The sequence below is a fragment of the Pseudopipra pipra genome, chromosome 15 (assembly GCF_036250125.1).
Source record: "Pseudopipra pipra isolate bDixPip1 chromosome 15, bDixPip1.hap1, whole genome shotgun sequence".
Classification (NCBI taxonomy): domain Eukaryota; kingdom Metazoa; phylum Chordata; class Aves; order Passeriformes; family Pipridae; genus Pseudopipra; species Pseudopipra pipra.
Window position 1 is genome coordinate 2,623,311 of NC_087563.1, and position 25,614 is coordinate 2,648,924.

Genomic DNA, 25,614 nt, shown 5'->3' on the forward strand with positions numbered 1-25,614 from the left:
AAAAATACCCCCTCCTCAGGTGCCCCTGCCCTGCCAAGCTCCTGCTGTCCCAGTGCCACCCTCACTTGTCCCCTGCCATGCAGAGGGCTGTGCCCACAGTATTTATATCTATATAAATGACAGGAATACAGCTGAGCCTCTCTGGGTGTCCCATCCTGGGTGTTCCCTGCTCCATCCACACCCAGCCATCCTGCAATAGCAGGAGCAGCACCTCAGGGCTCCAGCTCTGGCTCAGCCTCGCCCTGATCCCACAAAAAGGGGTTCTTCTCTCCCAGGAAAAGCCCTCAGAGATATTTTTGCAGTTTGTTATATAACCAGTGAGACTTTCTGTGCAGTTTTGGGGATGTGAGTGCTAGTACCTCACACCTGGCACTGTGCTGGGCAACCCATTCCTGCCTGAATCCAACCCTTCATTTTACCTGCCATCATCTTTATGGGTGCTTTTTCTCTGTCTTTTCCTTTTCTAAAGCTCCTTGGTTTTTTTTTTTGTCATCCTCCTCAGTGTTTAAATTAACTCAAAAGTCTCAGGATCCTGGATCAGTTTGTGTTCCTCACCTCCCACCTGAGTGATGCCTTTTGGCCCTTTTTGAACTGATCTTGGGAAAACATTTTGCAATATTCACTTGGGAATTTTAGCCTCAGATTCATCTGCATTCGGATCCACACTGACAAACTCCTGGCTTAAAAGTTGGATACTCAGAGAGCAGGTTTGGCACGAACCCTTTTACCCCTAAACCCTTCCTAGGGACAAAAAATCTGGTCACCCCATTTCAGGTGGGAGCTGATTCTCCCCTCATATCAATCTTCAGCCCTTTCTCCCCTCCCACAAGAGGTAACACCAAATTTTGGGTGCTCATCCTGATGTGAAACTTAATGCAGATTAAATATAGTGGTGTTTCTCAAAGCTGGGAAAAATTACAAATGTGCAAGGCTGTGGCATCAGTTTTTAGGAGTTGTGTGTGTAACATATGCTGGTTTTAATATAAAATACTGTCCCTTTCCATTGGATTTTGAATGTAAAATTTGAGGAAAATACAAGCATAAAAGTGGAGGTAGATTCAACCAGGAGAGCTCAGGAGGTGACAAGGCTGCTGAAGCACTTTAAGCAAATAGAATTTTAGCCTCAGATCCAACTGGATTTGGCCCTACATGGACAAACTCCTGGCTTGAAAGTTGGATACTCAGGGAGCAGGTTTTGCATGTACCCTTCCAGCCCTAAACCTTTCCTAGGGACAATATCTGGTCACCTCATTCCGGGTGGGGGCTGGTTCTCCCCTCATGTCCATCTTCAGCCCTCTTTCCCATCCCAAAAAGTTTTGGATGCTCATCCTGATGGGCAACTTAATACAAATGAAATTTAATATTTTTTTCTCAAACCTGGAAAATTATACAAGTGTGCAGGGCTGTGGCATTAACTTTTGGGAGTTGTGTGTGTAAAATATGCTGGGTTTAATACAAAATACTGTCCTTTTCCTAAGGATTTTGAACATAACACAGCAAGGAAATTATAAGTAAAAAAGGGGGGGTAGATTCAACCAGGAGAGCTCAGGAGGTGACAAGGCTGCTGAAACTTTTTAAGCAAAAAGAATTTTAGCCTCAGATCCAGCTGGATTTGGCCCTACATGGACAAACTCCTGGCCCTAAAGTTGGATACTCAGGGGGAAGCTTAAAGGATTTCCCACGTACCTTTTCATCTCTAAACCTTTCCTAGGGACAATATCTGGCCACAGGTAGGGGCTGGTTCTCCCCTCGTGTCTATATTCAACCCTTTTTCCCATCCCACAAGAAATAACACAAAGTTTTGGATGCTCATCCTGATGGGCAACTTAATACAAATGAAATTTAATATTTTTTTCTCAAACCTGGAAAATTATACAAGTGTGCAGGGCTGTGGCATTAACTTTTAGGAGCTGTGTGTGTAAAATATGCTGGTTTTAATACAAAATACTGTCCTTTTCCTAAGGATTTTGAACATAACACAGCAAGGAAAATATAAGTAAAAATGAGGTGGCAGGGAGAGGCAACCAGGAGAGCTCAGGAGGTGAAAAGGCTGCTGAAGATTTTTAAACAAATATTTTGGCTATTAGAAGAATTTTAATGACCCAGAAAGGACTGGTTGGGGGTTCTTTTCCTGCCTGGAGCCTGTGGGGCTGGAGCAGGGCTGGGGAGCTGGTTTGCCCCCCCCAGGCTCATCCAACAGCAGAGGGTGCTCGTGCACTGCCGTGCAAATCCTTCTCCTCCCTCAGCCATCTTAGGAGGAATGTTTTCCATCCCTGCAGTCTCCATTTTATGGTTCTGACGCAGAAAATAAGCAGGTCAGCCCAGGGAGGAGGGAGGATGGGCTGGGGGGGGATGTGGGATGCGCTGAAGCAGAGCTTGGCGGTGGTTTCCTGGGAGCCAGGGCGGGATGTGGGGCTGGAGGGGCGAGGCAGTGAGGGACTGGTACCCAGGGGGATGCAGGGTGAGAGGATGGAGGGCAGGGATGCCAGGACTGGGGAGGGGGGGTGCAGAGAGAGGTGGCATTTCAGCTGCAATGCTGCTTGGAGCCCCCCTGGCAGCCCCCAGGGCTGGGGGGTGCCCCCCTCCTCCCTCCATCCCTCTCTCCATCCCTCCCTCCCTTCATCCCTCCCTTCCACAGGATGCTCCAGCTGCAACAGTGCTTTTTTTAACCCCCTCTCCACAGGAGGCTGAGCAGACCCCCCCAGACTGCCTGGAAGCAGGATGGAGCTCAGGTTTCAGCCCTTGTCCGGGTTCCCCAGCCGAGAGGGACTTTCCTGTTTTCATTGTTCGGGACGCTGAGATCTGTCCTTGTTCTTTCTTTCCTTCCTGCCCGTGCATGTCTGGGGGGGGGGGGGGGGAGGTTGTTGCCTCTGCTCTGTCACCAACAAATCCTGGCAACAGCACCTTTCCCAGCTGTGTGGAGAGTCCCAGGAGAGCTGCCAGCCTGTGGTATTGAGCAACTCTTGTCATCATCTCTATTTGGAGGAACTTTTTCTGTGTTATTCATCACTGCATCCTTCATGTTGTGCAGTGCTGTGGCGTGAGCAGGCGTTTCCCAATCCAGAATATGAAGCAAGCCAGTGATCCAAACTGCTGGAGGCTTCTTCCACTTCACTGAACCAACCAAAAAAAAGTGCTGGGGGCTCAGAGCTAGACTGAGGGATCTGTGGTGCCTTCCTGGTCCCTGCATCTCTGCAGGCTCTTGCTCTGCACGGCACATCTCTCCCTTCTGTGAGAGGTCTGTGAACTTCCATAGGGCTCCTGGGATTGTCTGTGGGTTTTCCAGGCTCAGGAGTGCAGTTCAAGGGCTTTGGGGGTTTTTTTTTTGTGGCATCTCAAAGCTGAGAACCAAACTGCAGGGCCCTCCCCCTTACAGGTACGTGCACAGAGATAGCAGCTGGTGTCAATGCAACCAACTTCACCCAGCTCCAGAACCTGCCTGAGGTGTGGATTAAATACTTTGAAATTTGGGCCAAGTCCATCAGCAAACCTGAACAAAAGGTTCCCTGGGAAAGCTGACTTGTTTCCAGCCCGTTTAGATGAGTCTGCACAGGCAGCTCATCCATCAGTGTCAGGGAGATGGGGGATGTCCTGCAGGACCGCTCCTTCTTACTCAGCTCTGTTCCCTCCACGTAGTGAGTCCTGGTTCCCCCTGTGTTTATCAAGTCCTAAGCCCGGTTTACTCCCAAATTCTCACATCCCTTTTGTTGCTTTCCTTAAAAACTGTGATTTTGCAGCTCAGTGGAGCTCTTTGATTTGTTTTTGCCTTTCCCAGAACCCCACACCAAGATGCTGCTCGGGAAGAAAACAAACGTCACGAGAGCCACTGTGGTTCCTGGGGGTAGTTCAGATGAGTATCTTTTCCTTTAAATATCCTAAGCTAAAGCTGCCTTTGTCTGTGATCCTGTGCATGCCTGCATATACGAAAATAGGTCAGTGACTCCGTGCTGGCCCCAGGCGCCAGCCCGGCTGCGGCAGAGGCACCACGGAGAAGCAGCACAGCCATAGGTCAGCTCTGAGGGAGGGATGCTCATCCTCCCTGCCCTGTTACTGGGCAGCTTCCTGCTCCAGGGAATGCTGATGGGCTGGGGGACAGTGCTGGGGGTGCAGCACCCCCGTGTTGAAGTGGGATTGCCCGGCACAGTTGGGGTTCTGAGCTTTTGTGGTCACCCTGGGATGGGCACAGACCCCCCCTGCTTATCCCAGCCCATGGAGAAGCAGTGAGTTTCTGGGCACTGAGCAGTGGGATGCCCCAGTCACCCCTCCCGTGGTGTGGAGCTGATGGAGTCACAGGAAGGGTGCAGAGCTTTTCCACGAGTGAGTCCCAGGAATGCTGGTGGGATTCCTGGAGAAGGGATGTCTGTGGCAGCCTGATTCCACTGCAACACAGAGGAGAGGGCATTAACAAGGGGTGGGGCAGTGTAGGGATTGTGATGTTGTTGGGTATCTTTCTGTCATCCTTCCAGCCCCAAACCTGCAAACAGATCTCCAGAAACACTTCCCCCTGTGCCACTCCATAAATCCTTTGGAGTTCAGTGGCTTGCACCGAGCTTTGATGTGTGGGTGGATATTGTGGAGATCATCTCTGCATTCATTTAAGGCAATAGATGTCTTTAATGAGGTTACCTTGCTAAAGACTTCTGTGGATGGAGCACTTCTGTGAGGGAAGGCTAAGAGAATTGGGATTGTTCAGCCTGGAGAAGAAAAGGCTCCAGGGAGACCTGAGAGCCCCTTCCAGGGCCTAAAGGGGCTCCAGGAGAGCTGGAGAGGGATTTTGGACAAGAGTCTGGAGGGACAGGACAAGGGGGAATGGCTTCCCACTGCCAGAGGGCAGGGTTAGATGGGATATTGGGAAGGAATCATTCCCTGTGAGGGTGGGGAGGCCCTGGCACAGGTTGCCCAGAGAAGCTGTGGCTGCCCCATCCCTGGAAGTGTCCAAGGCCAGGTTGGACAGGGCTTGGAGCAACCTGGGCTAGTGGGAGGTGTCCCTGCCCATGGCAGGGGTGGGACCAAGATGATCTTTAAGGTCCCTTCCACCCTAAGCCACTCTGGGATTTTGAGTGACTTTTCCTCTAAGCAGAGATCAGCATCTTCCCCTAGGAAAAACTTGCATTTATCATTGCTTTGTTCCTTGTGTGATTCCACCTCCATGCTCCCTGCAGAGTTTTCCCTGTCTGGTGTTGCACAAAAGGTGACCAGACAGGCTCACACACACCAGATTTATCCTCAGAACCTGGTGCCAGAGCTAAACATCAACTACAGCAGTAAAAGTTCCTTTCTGGGGTGTGGGGAGGGGGATTTAACAGGAGAAAAGAGAGAAAAGGGAAAGGGAAAACTCCCCAGTGGCCACCTGGGATGAGACCACAGGGGGAGTCTCCCCCAACAAGCACTTTCTCCAGTGCAGCAGGGACTCCCCCAGGCACTTTTCCTACTCCTTGAACCTTCCCATTGTCAATCCTGACGCTGGGGGTGTTGACTGGAGGCAGCTTTGATTAGGGGCAGATGCTAATTGCCCGTTAAGCTCAGCTCTGCCCAGCCCCGCTGATGTTTAGTGGATGTTTTAACGACCCTTGTCCCCTTTTGTTGTCCCGGGAGGGTCCTGGAGCGAGGTCACGGCAGGAAGAAAGGGCAGGAAAAGGGAGATCGGCATTCCCAGCAGTTGTAATTAACTCTTCTATTGTAATTGCTTCTAATTACCACACAGCACAACAGTGCTGGGCTCATTTAGGGAGATAAGGGAGAGGACTTAGGGGTCTGCAGGTTAGGCCACTGTGTGGGCTCAGGGTTAGTCTGGATTTGTCAGCTCTCACAAGGAAAAGGACGCTGGAAAACCTCTTCTCCCTGCTCTGTCTGCTCCACACCCTGTCTGACAGTAGGGACTTTTTTCCATAGTCTCCTTTTCTTCCTTATCCTGCTTCCTGGGAATGATTTTTAGCATCCTAATGACCAGCCAGCCATGGGTTTAAATTCTGTGTTTAATTTCTAGAGAAAACCCAAACATGCTACCAGTGTCTTTTACCTCCTTGGACAACAGTTATTCCCCTAGACCTGCTAAATTCCAGCTTTATTCCCTAAGGTTCTGGGTAAACTGCCCCCATTCCTGTATGGGAGGCAGCTTTGTCATCTCATTTTGATTTAGGGAGAATCTACATAAGGAAAGTTTGGACTTGATGGATCTTTAAGATCCAAACAATGTTTTTCTTTATATATATGTTCTAGAAAATCTGTGCTCCTTGTCCTTGTTCCCATTCATAAATGTGGTTGCTTGGCTTCACACCCCCATCCTGCTTTTTTTAAAGGCAGGAAAAAAAAAAGAAGAGTTAAGAACTCCCCATTTGTCTTCCCAAAATACCCTGAGCAGGTCTCAGTTGCCCTGGTTTTTTAAGGCAGGGAATTCTGGGTTGTCCATACAGGAGAAATCTGATGTTTGAAATGCATCTGGTAAAACTCCAGTGGAAAAAGTCATTTTCTCCGGACACGTTTAATTCCAAGTTAATAAAATTTTGGCTGTGCAATGTCAGTAGGAAAATCTCATCCCGATCTTTTTTTTTCCTTTCTTCAGTTCCAGAAGTCAGATCTAAATGCTCAGATCTAAAAGGCCTCCTGCAGCAGAACTGTTAAGTTTTCCCAGTCCTGTTTAGCCTTGCTGTGGGATAATGGGGAGGAAGGGAGTGAGGGAGGAATTGGGAGAGCAGCACCCCGTGTCTGAACTGTGAACCAGGGAGGATGAGCTCCCTAAAGCCACCACCTCAAATGAGAAACAGGGGAGTGGAAAATAAATCTGATGTTGTTCCTAACGCTGGAACCTTTACAAAGTTTGAAAATACAGGATGGATGGAATAGCTCAGGAATGCCTGTTCCTGTAATTTTTTTTTTCCTTTTATTGATCAGAGCACTATTTTTATATTTCAGATGCATTTGGGGCTTAGAGGACTCTCTCTGGAAGGGATGCTGACTCTGCCCTTGCTGATGATCCTTCTGGAAGCATCTCCTGCTCCCAGGTGTGTGTAACCTGAGATTCTCCTTCCTCCTCCTCAACTCCTGGATAACCTCATAAGCCCATTCCTGGCCCTGAAAACGTACACTTGGTCTGAGGGCTTCTAAAGAGGGCAGGGTTAGATGGAATATTGGGAAGGAATTCTTTCCTGTGAGGGTGGGGAGGCCCTGGCACAGGTTGCCCAGAGAAGCTGTGGCTGCCCCATCCCTGGAAGTGTCCAAGGCCAGGTTGGACAGGGCTTGGAGCAATGTGGGATAGTGGAAGGTGTCCCTGCCCATGGCAGGGGGTGGAACAAGTTGATCCTTAAGATCCCTTCCAATCCAAACCATTCTGTGATTCTTCTTCCTGCGAGCTGGCCCAAGGATGGCGTCTGAAGGCAAAACTGCTCTGAAGGCAGAACCTGTTCAGAAAATAGTTCTGGTTGCTGTAACAAATTGGGAAGCAGCATGAGAGCAGTTGTTTCTCAGTAACTGCCTGTTTTCTGCCATGTGGGAGCCCAAAAAGCAGAATGTCCTGCCCAATGAGCTGCTCCAGCCGTGCCTGTGCTGCTGCAGGACCCCGTGGCACAGCTGTGCTCAGTGATGCTCGTCTCAGGAAGCATCTCTTGATCTCTGCTCAGACACATTTCTCTGCCTCATCCTCCTGCTGATTTCTGTGCTTGTCACCCTGCTGGACTCTGCCTCAGGTCAGCAGGAGACAAGTCTTTGATAGCTCTGAAGCCTGGGGGTTTCAGGCATCATTTAATGCTTTCAGCCTCTGATCATACAAGTGAGGGCTGATGATGGCAGAGGGAAGATCTCTACCTGCCAGTGCCCAGTGCCTGCACACCCCCTGCACCTACTGCAGGCTCACAGAAGGGTTTGAGTTGGAAGAGAACTTTAAAGGCTTCTAGTCCAACCCCTTGCCATGGGCAGGGACACCTTCCACCAGCCCAGGTTGCTCCAAGCCCCGTCCAACCTGGCCTTGGACACTGCCAGGGATCCAGGGGCAACCACAGCTTCTCTGGGCAACCTGTGCCAGGGCCTCCCCACCTTCCCAGGGAGGAATTTCTCCCCAATATCCCATCTAACCCTGCCCTCTGGCAGTGTGGAGCCATTCCCCCTTGTCCTGTCCCTCCATCCCTTGTCCCCAGTCCCTCTCCAGCTCTCCTGGAGCCCTTTTAGGTCCTGGAAGGAGCTCTCAGGTCTCCCTGGAGCCTTCTCTTCTTCAGGTGAACCCCCCCAGCTCTCCACAGCAGAGGAGCTCCAGCCCTTGGAGGACCTCCATGGCATCCTCTGGACTCCCTCCAACAGCTCCACATCCTTCTGCTGCTGTGGGCCCCAGGACTGGATGCAGTGCTGTAGGTGGGTCCCAAACACCTGCTGCCTCTGTCACTAAAAATAATCCTCATTTTGTTGCTTGGCAGAGTGGCCTGAGTATGATCCTGTGTGTGAGCTCCATCTCCTTGGCTCAAAGCAGGTCCTAACGTGTGGGTGTCCTCAGGGGGATGGCTCTAGCCTGGAGAGTCTGGAGCAGAGATGCACAGAACTAGAGAATTCATCTCTCTGCAAGGTGAGTCTTTGTCTCTGGGCAGCTCAGGGAAGCAGTTGGTGCCCTCTAGGTTTTTTTCCCAGCACGTGGGTGGCAAGGAAGTACATCCAGAGGATTTCCAGCACCTGGAAATACCTGCTGACAAGGCTTTCAATACTTCTTGTGAGCTCTTTTTTCCTGACCAGAATTTTTCCTGAGCAGATTTTCTCATGTCCAGCTCCAAGACACACAGTCCTGGGCTCAGAAGTTATCCCAGAGATGGAGAGGTGTTTGCTGTGGCTCAGGAACAGGGGGTGTTTTGGATCTCAGCAGCTCTGAGCAAAGACAGTTTTGGCTCATTGCTGTGTCTGCAAAGCCTGAGGCTGCTTCCTAAAGATGCTTTATTTGTGTGGTTGCAGTGGAAGCCTTTTCCTTTTAAAGCTGTGGCTGTGCTGGACTGCAGAGGGAAAGAATTATTGATGAATCGAGCGGATGTGATGGCTGGGAGGAAGGATACCTATTGTTTTGACCTGTGGTAAAAGGCTGGAGGTGCTGAGTCAGTGTCCAGGGAGGAAGGAAAGCAGGAGGCAGGATATGGAGTGCAGATGCATCCGTCCCTGAGAGCATGAAAACTTGCTGAACAACTGACTGTGCCCCCCCTCAAGCTCTGCTCCAGTCTAATATTTATATTTATATTTATATTTATATTTATATTTATATTTATATTTATATTTATATTTATATTTATATTTATATTTATATTTATATTTATATTTATATTTATATTTATATTTATATTTATATATTTGTTGTTATTGTTAAATTTATATTATCCATCTATGTCTTACCTGGTCTAATATTGATATTCAGCTATAAACCCTCTTCTAACATACAGTAACCCCCCAGTATAACCCAGTGCCCTCCAGCTGCACTGGAGCTGGGCAGTCACTTCTCAGGGTCTTTTCACTGTTCAAGCTGCCAGTCCTGAAAGAGCTGGAAAAAATAAATCCAACGAAATCCACTTTTTTCCCCTCACTTTGGAGACTGTTAAAGCTTGGAGACCTTCCCTGGGGTGTGTGTCCCATACCAAAATAATGTAAAAAAAAGAGGGGGCAGAGTTTTTTTTCAGCTTTCATGTGTATTTATGCTGCAGAGCTCTCAGATCTGCCTGGAAAATGCACATGAGCATCTGTGTGATGAGCTTTGCCCTGGCTCTGAGCACACACACACCAGCCAGGGGCAGGAAGGACCATGTTTCCTGGCAGATCTGCTCCTGAGGGAGCACTGAGCTATTGCCTGAAGCAGTTAATTATGGTTTTGGGGGGTTATTTGCCTGGATCTCTGCAGGGGGGATGAGCCACACTCCCAGCAGTGAGGTCAAAGGGATTTTCAGTGGGTACAACTGGAGACAGTTGCAGGATAGAAACTGTTCCTGCTTAAAGCAAATATTTTAGGAATGTCCTTCTCTATTTTTATGTCTTTTTTTTTTTTTCAGTGTCTGCTGAGAACTTGAGGACAGGCTTAAACAGGACAAAAGGACAGATTTTTAATGTGCAGTGGAATATTCTGAACTTCCCAGCTGACACAGTTAAGATAAGAGTGACAAATCTGTGGGGGAAAATTGACAATATCCTTCTGCTTTTAGGAAAAAAAAATATTTCAAAGTGGATGTGAGCTGTGGCAGAAGGGATCCATGGGTCTCAGTAAAGTTTGGAGAGAGAGTAGAAGGGTCTGTTATGTGGGAAAAGACATTTCTGGTGTGGTACAGACCATAGAATCTTCCTCTGCAGCTGGGGGGGGATCTCAAAGTGCTGCAGAGATGCTGTTTGCCATCCACAGGGAATTCTGTCATTCTGAGCCTCTTTGACATCTTTGTGCAAATGGATCACTGCTCTGTTTAGTTGCCATCTAAAAATGAGTTGCCTGACTGCATTCCTGGAGTTTCTGGACTGCCTGGAGCCTGGTGGTTTGCTGGCAGTGCTGTGGCATTGCCAAGGGCTGCTCTGGGTGCCTGGGTGTTCCAGTGTTCTGGTGGACTTGGAGCAGTCAGGGCTGGACCACGGAATCTTGGAATCCCGGAATCACTGAGGCTGGAAAAGCCCTCCCAGCCCGTGGATTCCCCCTGTGCCCCATCCCCACCTTGTCCCCAGCCCAGAGCACTCAGTGCCACAGCCAGGCCTTCCTGGGACACCTCCAGGGGTGGGCACTCCAAACCTCCCTGGGCAGCCCCTGCCAGTGCCTGAACACCCTTTCCAGGCAGAAATTCCTCCTGATGTCCAACCTGACCCTCCCCTGGCACAGCTTGAGGCTGTTTCCCCTTGTCCACCCTTGACACTGGAGGTGTAAGTGTCCCCCAGGCACTGAGCAGGTTGGGCTGGGTCCATCTCAGCATCATGGTCTGCTGAAACCTCTGAGTGGGGAGGAACCATGGGTGGGGTGCAATGTTGCAGTCTGACGTTCCTCTGGGGTTTTCCACTTCATGTTTGGGTTATGGTCCTTGACTTCTGGGTTTTACAGCTTTAAGGATGCCAAGATACAGCGTGAGAAACTGCAAAGGATGTGCTCAAACCAGAGCATCTTTGCACAGTCCTGAAGCAAAAGCTTCCTGTTGGCTCCCCAGAAGGTGAGTTGGTAGCAACTACACAGAGTTTAACAACTTGAGAAAGAGGTTTCTGGTGAGTAAAATGACTTTTCCTCTCAACTCTGAAAAACTTTATTGCCCAGATCATAGAAAATCACAGAATGGTTTGGGTTGAAAGGGACTTCAAAAATCATCCAGTCCCACCCCCTGCCATGAGCAGGGACACCTTCCACCATCCCAGGTTTCTCCAAGCCCTGTCCAACCTGGCCTTGGACACTTCCAGGGATCCAGGGGCAGCCACAGCTTCTCTGGGCAACCTGTACCAGGGCCTCACCACCCTCACAGGGAGGAATTGCCTCCTAATACCACCTTCCAACCCCCCTGCAATGAACAGGGACATCTTCAACTACACCAGAGCCCCTTTGCTCAGCTCTGCCCTGCTCCTCACGCTCCCCCTTCCAAGGGAGGATTTTAACTACTTTTGTGTGTTTTTTCCCCCCTCCCTCCCCTCCTGCAGCCCCACAGCAGCTGTGTCTCCTGTGCTGCAGAAGCTGCCATGGAGAATCAGGAGCAGCATGAAACATGATCTGCTGTTTGAAGCTGGTGAGGGAGGAGGCAGAGGAGAAGCCCCAGGAGTGAGAGCAGCAGGGAACAGGCACAAACGCAGGTATGGGATGAAATGGGTGTTTGGGGCAGCAGAAGTTTTGGTCTGGATGCAAAGCCCTACAAGTAGCATGTGTAGAGAGCTACAGATGAAAGAAAAATGCTCTGGAGCTGGATTCCCAGGGATGGAAACTTGGGACAGCACAAGTGGTGTTGCAATTTACTGAGAACACGAGTCCTGAGAGCAGCAATTTGCAGGTTTGCCTGAGGAGTTTTACATGTGGCTGAGGGACACCTCACAGCACAGCCACCTTCAGCGATGTGCAAAGCCTGCTTGGGTACAGAGAACCTTCTTAAACCTGAGGGTCTTCCTGAGAGGCTTTTTGGCTGTATAAAATGCAGCAATTTGCATGACACACCAAAGCCTGTGCACCCATTCAGCCCTGTATTCCTGTGCTCCATCCCTTCCCCTGATTTCTTGGGAGGCTCAGTGGGTTGTTGGCACCAGAGCTCTTCTCCCCCTTCCCAAGCCATGGTGCTGTTCCAGACTCCTCTGTTCCAACCACATACGTTTCAGATTTCTTTGCAAATGTGTTTGAAAAGGGAGGAGGGGGGGAGGCCATAAATATTTTTATGAGCTTTCCCAGCTCTGGAGCCTGAACCTGGGAATACCTAAATGAGGGGAATGGCCTCTGTGGGATTGGCTCTGTGGGACAGCCTTGTGATGACTGTGCAGCCCCAGGTTCCTCATTCATCCCCCTGACTGTGCCCTCACCTCTGAGTCCATCCTGCATCAGCAGGTACTCCTGCACCAGAGCTGTGCTGCTTTTGGGGAGCAGAAGGACCTGATATCCCTCTTGCCCATGTTTTCATGTTGTCCACTTTCCTTCCCAGCTCCAGACATGCTCAGGGACATGGATGTAGAACAAACCCTGTCACTTTGTGATAGAACAGCCATTTCCTTCACCTTTTTGCAACTTTACCCATTAAATTAAAGATATTAATGAGTTTAAGTTTGGAAGCCTCCTGAGCCTGTAGCTACTACAGGCACAGACCTGCAACAAGAGACCAGTGACCCCTCCCAGCAGTTGTGGTTGGTCTGAATTCAACCTTCTGCTTGGTCCAGGAGGTTAATGTGACTCTGCATGTCCTGTGCTGTCCCCACAGCATGAGCCTTCTCCCTTTGCCTGCTCCCTGCTACCAGATGCATTCTTTGCTCCCAACATATGGACTCAATTACTGTCCCTCTCCCTTGATTTCCTGCCTCTCTGGGTTTCCTGAAATGCATCCCCTCCTCCTGGCAGCTCACACTCCCGCAGTGAGATGCTTTGCAAGCTCTCACATTCCTCCCTCCCTCCCTCCCTCCCTCCTGCTGCTCTGCTGCCTCTGACAAGGGGGTCCTGCTCCAGAGCACGCACAGATAAGGCTGCAGACCCCCACGTTGCTGTTCCTGAGCCCAGGAACCCCGAGGGCTTGGCTCTCCACAGCAAAATTAATGCCTGCCCAGTGTCTGGCAGGGCTGTGTCCCAGCTCCCCTGGACAGAGGTCCCCACCCTGCTCAGCATCCATCCTACATCACCCTGTAGCTCTCAGCCAACTGCTTTAGTTGCAAGACACAGGCTTCTTTTTTTTCCCATTCCCTTCTGAGGCTGGGGGCTTTCCAAGGCTCTGTGCTTTGAAAGGAGCATCAAACCACTCTGCATTTCCCCTGGGTGCTGGTTGGCATCTTTCCTGGGCATCTACCCCTGCAGAAAAGCCCTGTGCCCATGGCTTTGGCCTTTAAAAGCTTTGGAGGAGGGGACAGGGAGCCCTGTCTTCTCCATCAGGGGTTCTCTCAGGCCCTTCCTGCTGGGGGGGAGCCCCAGGCACTGCAGCATCGGGGGGCTGGAAACCCTAAGGAATCTGAGCTTTTTCAGGGGGCAGGAGGAGATGGAAATGGTTAAATCACACAAAGGAGCCAGTTAATGATTCCCATCCCCTTGCTGGCATGTTTCAGGATTTGGAAGGGGGTCTGGCCAGCAGCTGTGCCAGCATTTGTAGCTCAAAAAGAGCATTTTCTTTCTGTGTCAGCTTTCATCCGTGGCCCCTTTGGATTCCCCTGGATCCTGCAGATGCCAGAGCTTTTCCAGGGCTCCTGCTGCTGCAGGTCCCTGTGACTTTTCCCTCCCATACCCAGGGATGGAGTTAGATGGGGAGGGGGGTGAAGAAGGCACTGCTTCCTCCCTGCTTGTTTCCTGTCCTATCCTTCCCCAAGCAGAGGAGAGGCTTTTTCCCAGGACCCAAATGACTTGGCAGCGCTTGTGAATGGAAGGAACAGCTGAAAAGCTGCACTTCTGAACCCAGGATTGCAGGGGAGCAATTTGGGATTCATCTGAGCAGTCCCACAGTCAGGTTCAGCTGCAGGAGCCTCATTGTATGATAAGGTTTATATGTTGTATATGTGTGACTTTTATAGATATTATATATTGTGTAATAAGCTGTATTATAATAAGCCTGGACACGGTGTCCAGGTTCTCTCTCTAAGGTCACTGAGCCCCAGGACCAGTCACACAGGAATGGGTTGTCCCTGTGCTGTTGTCTGAGCTTCCCTCAAGGATGGTGCCTGTTCTCTCCTGGATTTCTTCCCCCCTGGAATTAGAACAGGCAGCCCAGGGAAGTGGTGGAGTCACCACCCCTGGGAGTGTTCACAGAGTGTGGATGTGGCACCTGAGAACATGTTTTAGTGGTGAACACGGTGGTGCTGGGTTGATGAGCTTAAAAGTCTTTTCAAACCTCAATGATTCTGTGATCACCTTAAATGTGGCACCTCCCCAGCTTCCTCCTCTCCTTCTCCTGATGCCTTTTTCTTATTGCAGGCAGTGGTGGAAGCAAGGAGAGGGAAAAGCCCAAATTTCTCAAATCAAATATAAAGGCTGTTTAAAAATCCTTGATTTTTAAATCAATCAGTAAAGCTGGAGAGGAGCGAATGAAGCATGGAGGTGAGGCAGGAACCCTAATTATCCTGGTCACAGCATCCTTCCTCAGCTTCCACACACCTTCTCTGGCTTGGGATGAGTTCAACCTAAAGTCCCCTTTGGGCCACTGGCCTGTCTCATCCTCAGAGACCCTTCACAGCCCCCCAGGCCCTCCACAAGCAGAGGGGTCGGTGTAAAACCCTCAAAAGCCCTACTAGATTGCAGTGGCTCACTGCTGTCACTCAAACCTACCCCCAAAACTTTGAGCCCCCCTCTGTGAGTGACTGTGGACTGGTTTGCTCCAAGAGGAGCATCCCTGCCAGCCAAGCCCATGGTGATGGGTGTTGTGTCCCTCCCAGGAGCCCCCCAAGGCTCTGGGGACTGGGGTGGGTGTACCCCTGCACCCTCAATCCTTGCAGCCTCCCTTCGCTAGCCCAACAGCCGGGTCTGGTAGCCAGGTTTCGTGCCCCACCCCAGCGTGCTGGGGCTGTCCCTGCTCCCCCGAGCCGTGTTTTTGGGGTGCCGTGGGGCCGGGCTGGGGGTGCCGGCAGGTGGCAGCCTGGGCAGGCAGCACGGGCAGCCTCTCGCAGATGTTTAATGGGATTTTAGAGCTCTGGGATTCATCGGGAGCTGTTGTCACGGAAACGGAGATCTGCGAGAGCCCGGGGGCTCGGCGTTAACCCCCTCGGTGCCGGGGAGGATCCACAGAGAGGGGAGCGATTGGTGCCAGGAGCTCCCAAACTCCGCCTGGCTTGGTAGGGGCAGCGGGAAGGTGCTGGTTTATTTGGGATTGGAGTTTTAATTGCCTCATAGAATCTGCCTCTGTGCTGTTGGAGCACAAGGCTGAGCCCCGGTGCTCCAAGGGGGATGCTCCATATCCTGCCTGGGTGTCCTGATTCTCTCGTTTTCAAGCTTGGGAGACTCCCACACGAACAAGAGGGGCCAGATGGGTGCAGGTCTCCCGGATTCCCAGCTTGTGGGAGGCAAATATCCTACTAATGCCTGATCCCAGCACATCCCATCCTACCCGGCACCTCCTCTGGGGTTGGGGCTGGACAGGAGGGGGCACCAGAGCTGCGCTGCCACCCGGGTGGTGGTGGCACATGTGTCACCCCCGCACGTGGCTCCCCCCGGGGGGACACCCCTGTTGCCGGGGAGGACGAGCAGCTGTGACCGGGATAATCTCCTTAGTGGCCTGAGCACCAGCACGGGAGTGAAAGGGAGATTAGAGGGCAGGGGGGCATTAGCAGCCCGGGATGCTCAGGGGAGAGGCACGAGGAGACAACTGGGCCAAGCAGAGAGGGAGAAGAGCCCGGGGGAGATCAGTGGAGCAGCCAGAGAGGCCTCCACGGGCAGCAAATAACCCAACAGCTGGGGGCTCTGAGGAAGTGAAAGGCTTTAGACAACGTGCCCAGAAACCCTTGTGGAGCTGTCCCCCCTCCTCCTCCCCAGGAGGAAGGCGTTGCCAGGCAGTCTGCATCCTAATTCAGTTCCTCCCATCCAGAGCGGGGGAGGTGGAAGCCTTCCCACCCCCCATCATACCCACAGGGCATGAAAACATTCCCTCAAAGCATATTTAGAGTGCAGACCCACTGGATCCTACCCTGTGGAGGACCAGGACATGGAATATTTATTGTCCTTTTCCATGATACAATCGAGAAAAGATGCTGTTTTCTGGAGCAGAGCAGGGTGTGAGGCTGTTACAAAGTCCAGATACTGGGCTTTGTTCCCTGTTCCTGCCACATCAGTGTCACGGGGTCCTGTGTTTTCCTTGCTGGTGGGTAACAGGGCTGGAATGGTGGATATCTTACAGGAAGCTTTGCAGTCCTGCAGCGTGTCCTGCCAGAGCAGGGGAGCATGGCAGGGTAGTGCTGCTCACCGAGCTGTGCCTCCTCTCTGCTGCTTCCCACAGGGAGCTCCAGGGCTGGGAAGGGGTGGAAAAAACAGTACCTACTATTACTCTTTGCTGTTTGTTCCTTCCTCTCAGCTGTCAAGGAAACCATGGCACGGTCCACATACCCAGCTGGTATTGCTGTGGTTGCTGACGTGGACTGTCCTTTTAATCCATATCCAAAATAGCTTCTCCACCCCTCCATTTGTGCTGGCTCACAGAGCAACTTCCACCGTGCCATGGTCTGTTCTCCTGCCCAGGGATGTGGTTCAGAATGGCAAACTTCTTCTTAGAACCATAAAATCACAAAGTAGTTTGGAGTAAAAGGGACCTTTAAAGGTCATCTTGTTCCACCCCCTGCCATGGGCAGGGACACCTTCCACCAGCCCAGGTTGCTCCAAACCCTGTCCAACCTGGCCTTGGACACTTCCAGGGATCCAGGGGCAGCCACAGCTTCTCTGGGCAACCCGTGCCAGGGCCTCCCCACACACCCTCAGAGCCAAGAATTTCTTCCCTATATCTAGTCTGAATCTCCCCTCTTAGTTTAAAACCATTCCCCCTTGTCCTGTTACTACAGGTCCTACTAAAAAGTCTTCCAGGCTAAGGAAGCAGAATCCCAGTGTGAAGAGATGTTAAAGCAGCTCTTGTGCTGCTGAAAGTGGTCCCTGCATGGGAGATTCTGAGTAGAGGGATTGTGATGTGCTCAGGGTGGAAAAGAAAGCAGAAAAAAGCAGAACCCAAAGTGGGAGTGAGGAAAGGCGGTGCCAGATCTGTGCCACACAAGTGACCACAAGCGGGTGACCAGGGCAGAAGAGGAGGGGAGGAAGATTTCTGAGCCAAGTATTTGGAAAAAGAAAACCAGAGTAGAGATGTAGAAGAGGTGAAGGTACAACTTTTCTCTCTCCCATACAGGAGGAGGGATGGGAGAAGCATGGAGAGAAATCTCCAGCTGATTTCACACAGCCTTCAGTGGCACTGGGGTGTTTGGTCATCTTTTACTTGCAGAAAAAGGCAGGGATTTAAAGTAACACTGGGGGGCTGGAGCTTGTCCAGAGAAGGGAACAGAGCTTGGGAAGGGTCTGGAGTGCAAGTCTGATGAGAAGCAGCTGAGGGAGCTGGGGGGGCTCAGCCTGCAGAAAAGGAGGCTCAGGGGGGACCTTTTCACTCTCTACAGCTCCCTGACAGGAGGGGGGGGCTGGGGGGGGATCAGGCTCTGCTCCCAGAGAACAAGGGACAGGACAAGAGGAAACGGCTGCAAGTTGTGCCAGGGCAGGCTCAGGTTGGATATTAGGGAAATTTCTGTACTGAAAGGGTAGTTAAGCTCTGGCACAGGAGTCACCATCCCTGGAAGTGTTAAAAAGTCATGTGGGTGTGGCACCTGGGGACATGGTTTAGTGGTGGCCTTGGCAGTGCTGGGTTAATGGTTGGACTCGATGATCTCAGAGGGTTTTTCCAACCTAAACAATTCTGTGACTGTAACAGGCTGTTCTGCCTTTTGGCCTCAGCAGGGTCCAAGGCTAGTCCCTGGCTACCACAGCCTTGCTGCACCCTCACCAGCCTGGGCTCTGTGTGGCAGACGTGTCTTGGTGCTGTGACATCCGGGGTGTCCGTGTCCCCCTCCGGTGTCGGGCTGGGTGTCCGTGAGCAGCACCAGCCCAAACCCTGTGTGTATGAGCCTGGCTCCTGTACAGCACCTCCTCTGTTGGTGACAGCGTGCCCTGTGCCCCATTGACATCTCCCCCACTTGGTTTCACCCTCCAGCCCTTTCCCAGAGGAGCTCTGTGTGCTCTGACCACGGGAAGCTCTCCTGCTGTAATCCAAACCCTGGGGGGACACTCACTCCCGTCAGAGCCATCCCAGACCCAACTTCCCTTGGAAGAGGAGGAGGATTTCCCCTTCCACACCTGCAAAAACAAGGGGCCCTGACTCACTGCCTACAGGGTGCAAGGGCCACGAGGGCTCCACTTACACCTTGCTCATGGAGGTAGGAGTTGGGGCAGGGGGTACCAGGCACTCTGCCCATCCCTGTGGGATTTCCCTCCCCTGCCCTGTGGGTTTCCCCCTTTTTTGCTCCATTCAGAAGGTGATTTCAGTGCAGTGCACTGTGGTCCTGTCATGGTTGAACCCTGGCGAGCAGCTAAACACCACCAGCTGCTCCATGACTGAACACCTGCCTGCCGAGGGGAAGTGACAAATGAATTCCTTGTTTGCTTTGTTTGCATGCTCAGCTGTTGCTTCACCTATTAAACCACCTTTATCTCAACCCTCCCCCTTCCAGTTCTGCCCCCATCCCTCTGTGAGGACTGAGGGGCTGTGTGGGGCAGAGCTGCCCCCCGGGATTAACCCACACCAGGTCCCAAACCCATAGTGGTTTGCTGCATGTGTTTGCAGAGGATCCTGCAGGACCCAGTTCTTCCCTGAGTCCTCCTCCCCATGAACCTCCTGTGTGATGTTCTGTGGTCTCCAGGAGCTCTCCCGGTGGGATGTATTGTCTTCCTCCATCCCCAGTTGTCAGGACATTTCTCCATCCCCTGTCACGGCTCCCGAGGAAATCGAGAGCTCAGCCTGTGAGCCCTGCCAGCTCTGATCTCTGATTCCCATCCTGCCCAGGCAGCTGAGTCTATTCAGCCACGAGCAGCTCCGTCCCTAGACTGTGAAGGAACGGGAAAAGCCGCCGGGCTTCTCCTTAAAGGAGCCGTTGTCGGGAAATGAGGTCAGGGAAAGGGGAATGCTGAGCAGCTCATTGAGGGACCACGGCAGGGCACTCGCACAATAGCTCAGTGTCCTCCCCCGGTCCGGCTCAGCTCTTGTCCCACCCTCAGAGCTTCAGCCGGATCATTCGGAGCTGGTTTGTGGTTGGAGTGACTCAACCAGTGTCCTTTTGTGTCACCTCGATGTCACAGCTTTGCCATTTGCTCCCCGGCACACGGGGAAGTGAAGGCAGGAAATCAATCCCAAATCCATCACCGCTGGCCCGGGCAGCCACAGGAGAGAGCCAGGCCTGGGCTGGAGGGGGGACTTTCTGGTGCACAGAGCAGACACATCCCCCTTGTCCCAGTGCTCAGGCTGTTCCCTGGATGTGGGAGAGGAGATGATGATGCTCATCTCTAACCCAGGTTAGAGGTGGAGCCAGCTTTCATCTTTGCCGGTGGGCAAAACCACACTGGGACAAAAATCCACGTATTGTGGGTAAAAGGCAGCAATTTACAAATCTTCCTGAAATATTTTGTCAGTCCTGTACAAAGGCACTGAAATCTCAAAGCAGATCTGCTGGGGATGACCAAAAATAGCATCTTTGGGCAGGGGGTTCCAGCCCAACAATCCCTTGGTCAAGGCATAAATACTCTTTGCCCAAAATGCTATTAATGATCAATAATTTTGGTGTTTTCCTGTCCTCCTGCTGCAGCTGGCATATTGATAAAGCCCACCTGGATTTCCAAAGGGGTCTCTTGCAATCTCCTAAAGAAGCTGAGCTCCCGTGGGAGGAGAGGGAGGTTTCTACGTGGCTGCAACCCGGTATTTAACTGGCTAAAAAGCAGGAAACAAAACACAACAGGAAGGCTGAGAATAGTAGGAATATTTCTGACAGTATTTCAGTAGGAAAAAACAAATGTGACTGTGAAGGGATGCAGAAGGTCCTCACCTGGATGCTTGGTGGCTTATAGGGCCACAAAGATGCTCTAAGGGCTGGAGCCCCTCTGCTCTGGAGCCAGGCTGGGAGAGCTGGGGGTGTTCACCTGGAGAAGAGAAGATCCCAGGGAGACCTGAGAGCCCCTTCCAGGGCCTAAAGGGATTTGAGGAGAGCTGGAGAGAGACTTGGAGGGACAGGACAAGGGGAATGGCTCCACACTGCCAGAGGGCAGGGTTAGATGGGATATTGGGAAGGAATTGTTCCCTGTGAGGATGGGGAGGCCCTGGCACAGGTTGCCCAGAGAAGCTGTGGCTGCCCCTGGATCCCTGGGAGTGTCCAAGGCCAGGTTGGACGGGGCTTGGAGCAACCTGGGCTAGTGGGAGGTGTCCCTGCCCATGGCAGGGGGTGGAACTGGAAGGTTTTTAAGGTCCCTTCCAACCCAAACCATTCTGTGATTTTATGATCTTGAAGGGTTTGTTCTGCCCTCTCTGCTTTTCCCTTTTAATTCTGTGAACACAGGGATGCTCCAAGCTGAGCATTTCCACTTGGAGCAGAGCATGGGGTGTGTGGGGTGTCAGTGCAATGTCAGCCAATTGCTCTGCAGCAGTTTAAACCCCAAATTTCCTCTGAGATCTAGAAATCCCTGGGAAAGGAAGAAGAGAAAAAAGAAACCACAGCAGTGGCTTTCTTTTTGTTTGAAACACATTGAGCTGCCTGCAGCTCTGGTTCCCCTGCCTGAGGAGGGACCTCGTGAGCTAAATCAGCTGCAGGCTTAACTCAGAAAAGGGATGTGGAGGATTCACATGAAAAGATAAACTGGAGATGTTTTCCCCCATTGTAAGAGCTTGAATGGAGCTGGGAGGGGCAGCCTTAAATGCCAAGCTGTCATTTCACAGCCCTCCCTTTCACAGGATGTTGCTTATGGTTTACCCAGGTTAAAAAAAGCCACGGAATACATTCATGGAATAAAAAGGTGGGAGGATGTGAGAAAATTCACTGGTGAGAAAGATGAGAGAGTGTCGGTGGGGGCGTGAGGGAGCAATTAGGAGCTGCACGGAGCGGAGGGGAAGGGAGGGAGGGAGGGAAGGAGGGAGGAAGCAGTCTGCCGGGTTCATGCTGTGTTGGGAAGGGGCTTGGCGGGGGGGGCTGGGGGGAGAGACGGGCTATGGGAGGAGGATGACTCTGCCCAGAGGAGCAAGAAGCTGCTGCTGCAATTTGGGGCTCAGGAGAGGAATAGGGAGTGTGGGAGAGCCTGGGTGCAGAGCAGGCCCTGAGGGGAGAAGAGGCTGCTGGATCAAGAGGAGGGTTTGCAGAGGGAGGAGGACAAGCAGTGCATTGAGTACAGGCTCCCGCTTCCTTTCAGCCCTGTCTAGCTTTGCTACAGCCCAGCTGGCAGCTGGGGGGACACCCCCACCCCCTCCTTCCTGCTGCAGCCCCGAGGGGATCCGTGCACAAAGCCTGGCAGCTCTGAATGCTCCCTGTGTTGTCTGCGCTCACCAAATGCTTCATCTCTGCTCAGTGCCAGACCCCCGAGGGGCTGTGACACAGCAGCAGCACCCACGCAGGGCCCACATACTGAGGTCCAGCTCCAAAAAAATGCCCACCCTGAGCAAGGGACATCTTGCCAGCAGACCTGGAAGGGGAGGGGAGATGGTGGGTGTCCAGGTTTGGAGGCTGTCGGTCCCTTCCCAGCCGGGCTGTGTGTGTGAGCTGTGTGTGTCAGACCCGCTGTGCACAGGGAACAAGTGCTGTCTGAGCCATCCCCTCTGCACAGCCCACGTTTCTCTTGCTTTGCTGGTTTTTGGGGGAGAGGACAGACCCATATGTGACATCTCCTGCCCACTGTGCCACAACTCCATGTGGGGCTGCAGCTGGGAGCAGGACCCCAAGGAGGGGTGAGGGGGAGTTTCAGGGGTGGAGGGTAAGAGAGGGGTGCTGGGTTTGTGGTCGTTATTTAGCAGAGTCTCCAAAAAGCTCTTAAATCCTGTACCTTGTCTCTGCACAATTTCGTGTGCCTGCCTTTGGTATTTCAGGAGCTGGGGATGACAGCACGGAAGGTTTGCAGCCCCGAAACAGTTAATCCATCACTCCTGCAGCGCCTGGGCAGTAACTGGGATGCTGCTTCATATTCCTGAGCCGCTCCCCTCCCTTCTGCCGTCTCCTCCCAGCCGTAAAAATACATCTTCCGAGGCACTGCAGGCAGGAGCGGGGCCGTCCCGGTGCTGGCCCCGTGGCCGTGCCAGGGCTCAGCCCCCACGCTCACCCCGTGCCCTCGTCCCCCGGGTGTCCCGGTGCCGGTTGTCGCCCGGCGCTGCTCTGATTCGGGGTTAGCGCCTGGAGCGCGGCGTCGTGAGCTGGATGAGCTCAGGCTTTAAGCCGCGAAGGCTTCTTAAGGGTAGACACTGTCCGTGTCTCGTTACTGGGGCACCAGCACCGGGAGGCTTAAATGGATAAGGCTGAAGTGTGGAGCATGGGGGGGGCTCGAGGGCGGGGGGCTGGGGGCTGTAATCACTGCCAGCACAGCCCTGTGAGAGCCTGGGGGCAGCATCCTCCATCACAGTGCCTGTCCTCTCCCGTGGGATGCACGGGGGAGGCATGGGAGGCACAACCTGACCTCTGGAGTCCCATTTGGGTCACAGTGTTGCCCATCAGGTGCTACTGTCAGAACTGCACCTTGTCTCTTGGGTTGGGGTGAAAGCAGGTGGATGCCTGATCCCTTAATGGGATGCATTTTGCAGCCTTGATCCCGTGGTGAGAATGTCTCAGCCCCCCCAGTGTCCTGAGCTCCCGTGGCTCCTCCAGCCCAGTCGGCTGCGGCCCCTGAGGAAGGTGGTCTGTGCCAGAGCTGGCCTGGAGGAGCTTCAACCCCTGTTCTCAACATTCCCTTCTTTTCAGAACCAAGCAAGACCAGCAAAGCCAGCAGGGTGACAAGAGATGGAGGAGCATCCCTGTGGAGACCATCAGCTGCTCAAGCTGGACATTCCTCCTGGACAAAGGCAGAACGCTGCTCGACCTGTGAGAGATTTCAGTAAGTAAAATACAGTTTCACTCTGGGATCTGTGCATGATATAGAGGATAATTTATCTTCCTTCTTCCTCCTGGGACTGCTAGTGGCAGTTTTTACATCATTTTAGCTCTCCTGACCCATCTTTGGTCCGTCCCTGTAGACAGTTGAAGGGTCAAGGGCTTCAGCCAAGGGAAGGAACATCATCTGTGGTTCTCATGGTGGAGCAGATTGGGCAGAAAGGCAGGGACAGAACAGCCCCACCTACACATAGCTCAGTGCTGGGGTGACAGTCAGGGACCCCAGGTCTGGTCTTGCAGGGTGCTGGATCCTGGTGGAGTTTGCAGTGGGAACAGCTCTGCCCCCAGCTTGTGGCTTCCAAGTGCTGAATTGTTTTCTTGTTCTAATTTAACACATTCATAACACTGAAGTAATAGAGTGATCCATAAGAGCCCAGCATCATCTGGGACTGACACACAGCCTGGCTGTCACACATCCCTGAGGGAGGAGACAGGCTGATCCCAGCCCAGGTAAGAGCTGGGGTGTCAGGAAGGGGGAGAAGGAAATAGGGTGGCTGGGAACGCTCTGTGAGAGAAGGCAGGTTGGCACCTTCCAGTCTGGGAGAGCCACCCAGGGAGGGCTGAGCCAGCACAGGTGTTGCAGCAGGGTCTGGGGGGCATTGCTGGGGTCACCCAGCACAGGGCTCTTCCCTATGGGAACCTGTGTGTGCCAGGGCACTGCTGGGAGCACTGCTCCCTCCTGGAGTCCCACTTCGCAGCTTTTAGTTTTAATGCACTTTTCACAGAATCTCAGAATGGTTTGGGTGGGAAAGGACCTTAAAAACCACCTCTTCCCAACCCTCTGCCATGGGCAGGGACACCTTCCACTAAACCAGGTTGCTCAGAGCCGTTACATTCAATAACAATACTTGTTCAATAGTAATAATAATTCCATTTCTCATAGCATTTTGGGTGTTCCCGGGGTTTGTTATCACACCCCGGGGCTGGAAGCACTAACAGAAAGCCGAGTGAGCTGAGCAGAGCGTGCCCCCTGTGCCAGGTCAGCCCAGCAGCCCCTCCCGGCACGTGGCACGGCCACCACTCCCCCCCCGGCAGCGGCTGCGCCCGGGGAGGCTCTTTGTGCTGGGCACGGTGCCTGCTCCCTGCTCCAGAGGCACCTCGTGGCTGTTATCCCGCTCCATCCCAGGTGCTGGGCTGTGCAAACCCAGCGGAGCGTGAACCCTGGGGAAGAACCGCAGAGGAGCCCTTGGGATGAGGTGGGTGCTGCCTGTGCACAGGAGCTTCGTGCTGGACAGAGAAAAGGGGGAGAAATGCTGCTCTGACAGGGGAGGAGTGTTGAAGTGTTGCTGTTTCAGCCTCACAGTCCAGGGACTGCCCACCCTCCAACGCGGGTGAGCTGTGGTTCTGTTGCTGCAGCAAGTGTGGGATGGAGCCCTAGACACAAGGCTTGACCCCTTCCCACCCCCCGGGAAAGAATGAGGGAGTCAACAAGGGCAGGCAGGATAATTAAAGCATCAGTCTCTGCTCTCCCAGGGCCTGGGGCATCAGAGGGCTCCCTGTGGGGCTGTGCCACCCTCATTTCGGGGTGCTGGAGGGCTCTGCCAGGCTGATCAGGGCAGGCAGGAGCTGCCAAATGTCCGGAAATCTGCAAATTGAGGGAGAAACTGGGATACGTGAGCTGCATCTGGGCCAGCCTGGAGCCTTGTCTGGGAGCTCTGTATTTTCTTGTACCAGTTCCTTTCATCTAAAGCCTTTTTTCATGGCTTTGCAGCTGTGGGAAAGGGGTGCTCTTGGAGCGCTGTTTGAGAGCTTGTGTGTACAAAAGATGGAGAAATAAACACGATTTTTGGTACAAAAATGTGATTTTTGCCTCCATATGATAACTTTGCTGGTGCAGAGGTGAACCTGGAGCCTTGTGGCACTGAACTGCAGGGATCTCATCTGGGCTGGAGCAGCTGCCTGTGGTGCTACCCCACATCTCAGGAGAAGGCTGGAAATCCTGTTCCCTGCACCAAAAATCCACCTTGGAACACCTGGTGTGGTGTCTGAGGGTCCAGATATAAAGTGGGCTCTGGTGGATGGGGGTGTCCCCCCTGCCCAAATGTCACCCAATTGCCAGGCAGGTGGGAAAGGGGGAGTACAGGAGCTGCCCTCACTGCCCAAATACTTGCCATGAGGGATATCCCCCAGGGATAAACCAACAAGGAGAGCCCTGGTCACACTGCTTGAGCTTTCTTGTCCCCAGAAGTGTACCTGCCTGTGTGGCAGCTCTGTGACAGCTGTGTCCCTCCTGGGGCCCCACAGAGGGTTCTCCTTTGCTGTCACAGAAGCAGCACCAGCCCAGCCGCCGGCTGAGCTTAGAGGTCACACCAGCCAGAACTGGGCCAGGCTGCAGCTCCCTGCTGCTCTGCTGGGATGAAGGAC

General features: G+C 52.7%; 2 long non-coding RNA genes across 10 annotated transcripts; both read left to right on the forward strand.

Moving 5' to 3' along the window:
- Nucleotides 1–2,222: 2,222 nt before the first annotated feature.
- LOC135422394 (uncharacterized) lies at nucleotides 2,223–10,133 on the forward strand. Of its 8 annotated transcripts, none has more exons than XR_010434459.1 (5): nucleotides 2,223–2,315; nucleotides 2,684–3,238; nucleotides 3,776–7,001; nucleotides 8,403–8,548; nucleotides 10,002–10,133. It is a non-coding gene; the product is annotated as an uncharacterized LOC135422394 (long non-coding RNA). The 8 variants fall into 8 exon arrangements; XR_010434461.1 differs by having other exon boundaries at nucleotides 2,684–2,949; nucleotides 3,032–7,001; XR_010434460.1 differs by having other exon boundaries at nucleotides 2,225–2,315; nucleotides 2,684–3,376; nucleotides 6,913–7,001.
- An 892-nt stretch (nucleotides 10,134–11,025) lies between these two features.
- On the forward strand, nucleotides 11,026–25,049 carry LOC135422396 (uncharacterized). 2 transcript variants are annotated; one of them, XR_010434466.1, is made up of 3 exons: nucleotides 11,026–11,181; nucleotides 11,605–11,754; nucleotides 23,062–25,049. It is a non-coding gene; the product is annotated as an uncharacterized LOC135422396 (long non-coding RNA). The 2 variants fall into 2 exon arrangements; XR_010434467.1 differs by having other exon boundaries at nucleotides 11,026–11,174.
- Nucleotides 25,050–25,614: the final 565 nt, after the last annotated feature.